Below are 2,891 nucleotides of genomic sequence, written 5' to 3' on the forward strand. Positions count from 1 at the left end.
TAAAATGGGGCAGCTGGTTTGGAAAACAGTTTGGCAGTTCCTCAAAAAGTTAAACCCATACTTAACCATATGACCCACCAATTTCACTCTTGAGATATTAAGCCCAAGAGAAATAAAAACATATATCCACATGAAAGCTTGTACACCAGGGCGCCTGGGTGGCTAGTTGGTTAATCATCACACTTCAGCTTGGGTCATGACCTCACGGTTCATGAGTTTAAGCCCCCTATCAGGCTCTGTGCTGACAGTGCAGAGCCTGCTTGGGATTTTCTCTCTCTCTCTCTCTCTCTCTCTCTCTCTCTCTCTCTCTCTCTCTCCCTCCCTCCCTCCCTCCTTCTCTCTCTCTCTGCTCCCCCAAGCTGCACACACATGTGCTGTCTCTCTTTCTCTTTCTCTCTCTCAAAATAAATAAACTTTAAAAAAATTAAAAAAAAAAAAAAAAAGAAAGAAAACTTGTACACCAAAGGTGAAAAAAACCCTAATGGCCATCAACTGACCCATGAGGAAACAAAATGTGGTGTGTTCATATAATGAAATATTATTCAGCTGCAAAAAGAAATGAAGTGCTGATAAATATGGCAACATAGATAAACCTTGAAAATATATGTTAAGTGGAAGAAGCCAGACACAAAAGGCCACATATTGTATTATTCCTCTTATATGAAGCCTCCAGCAAAGACCAATCCATAGAAATGGAAAGTAAATTGGTAGTTGCCAGGGACCAGGGGGAGGGGAATGAGGATTTACTCCTAGTGGGATAGGTGGGGGTTTTTTGGTGGGAAATAAAAAGGTAATAGAATTAGATAGTGATGATTGTTACAGAGCTTTGTGAATATACTAAAAAACACTGAATTGTACACTTTACTATATTTGATTTTAGCCAAAAGGCCAAGAAGCGATTGAATTGTACACTTTAATGGGGGAGTTTTATGCAATGAATATCTTAATTTTTAAAAAGACAAAAAAGAGGAAAAAATAAAGAACATATATACTTCCCCTTACAAAGCGGCAGCAGTTTGCAAACACAATGTGGTCTAAATACATACTTGGAAAAAAAATGTTTTTAAAAAACACCAAAAAACCATTCTGCATGCAGAAAGGCAAGCCATTGTTTATATATATTTAAAACAAATTTTCTTGCTACATTAACAGGCTAGAGCCTTAGAGCAGTGTTTTTGAGACTTAGCTTATGACCCTTTAGTAGGTCAAGAAATAAATGTTAATGTGTCAACTAACTTTTAAAATAATGAAATTGTGGCGCCTGGGTGGCTCAGTTGGTTAAGCGTCTGACTTCAACTCAGGTCATGATCTCATGGTTCATGGGTTCGAGCCCTGCATCGGGCTCTGTGCTGACAGCTCAGAGCCTGGAGCCTGCTTGAGATTCTGTCTCCCTCTCTGCGCCTCCCCAGCTCCCACTCTGTCTTTCTTTGTCTTTCTCTCAAAAATAAATAAACATTAAATTTTTTTTTTCAGTAATGAAATAGGAAGCATTGGAAAGTATTAGAGTACATCACATTATTGGCACAATACTAAGGCTAATTGCTTCATGTTGTGAGAGAGACACAGAGAGGAGATGTGAAACATATACACACTGGCTCAAAGCAGATTATTTTATTCAACACACTGGCATCTAATTTGATTTTCTGGTATATGATTGTCAATATGACCATCACCCAATAATGGGAGAATTAAGCCTTCTTAAATTTTACATCATAATTTGAAAATTAGTTGTGAACTGAAGTGTGGGAGAATTTTATTCATTTTTGGCAACATTGTCGTGACTTTCAACTGATTCTGGTTAGGAATTTACAGTGTGGTTCTTCAGAAAGTGCATAATCTGGAAAATGTTGAATGTGTCACAAATGCAGCATTTTAATTGAATTAGTCCAAATTGCCCTTTAATGGATTGTTTTAATGCTGCAAAAAAACGAGAATGAGAAGGTGAAAAATATGGGATGAGTGAATAAGGATATTAGGGAAAGTATTGATGTTAATCAGCAGCATTTGCGCATCACTTAAAAAGAGTCAATGTAAGACCGCTTTTAAAAAATAGTTTTGTCAAGTGTGCAGATCAACAAAATGACATATACGAATGTACTATTTGTAATCATATTCTTTTTTTAAGATTTTTTTATTTTTGTTCAGTTTTATTGATATTTAATTGACTTATAACGTTGTATAAGTTTAAGGCTTACAATTAATGATTTGATATATGTATATATTGTGCAATTATTACCATAATAAGTTTAGTTAATGTTCATCACCTCCTATAGTTCCAAATATTTTTCCTTGTAATGGGAACACTTAATATCTACTATTTTAGCAACTTTATTTAATTTTATTTTTTTATTTTTAAAAATTTACATCTAAATTAGCATATAATGCAACAATGATTTCAGGAGTAGATTCTTTAGTGCCCCTTACCCATTTAGCCCATCCCGCCCTCCCACAATCTCTCCAGTAACCCTCAGTTTGTTCTCCATATTTATGAGTCTCTTTTGTCTTGGCCCCTCCCTGTTTTTATATTATTTTTGTTTCCCTTCCCTTATGTCCATCTGTTTTGTCTCTTAAAGTCCTCATATGAGTGAAGTCACATGATTTTTGTCTTTCTCTGACTGACTAATTTCACTTAGCATAATACCCTCCACTTCCATCCATGTAATTACAAATGGCAAGATTTCATTCTGTTTGATTGCTGAGTAATACTCCATTGTATATATATACCACATCTTCTTTATCCATTCATTCATCGATGGACATTTGGGCTCTTTCCATACTTTGGCTATTGACGATAGTGCTGCTATAAACATGGGGGTGCCTGTGTCCCTTTGAAACAGCACACTGTATCCCGTGGATAAATGCCTAGTAGTGCAATTGCTGGGTTGTAGGGT

Source organism: Felis catus, chromosome A3 (assembly GCF_018350175.1).
Source record: "Felis catus isolate Fca126 chromosome A3, F.catus_Fca126_mat1.0, whole genome shotgun sequence".
In the NCBI taxonomy this organism is placed as follows: Eukaryota; Metazoa; Chordata; class Mammalia; order Carnivora; family Felidae; genus Felis; species Felis catus.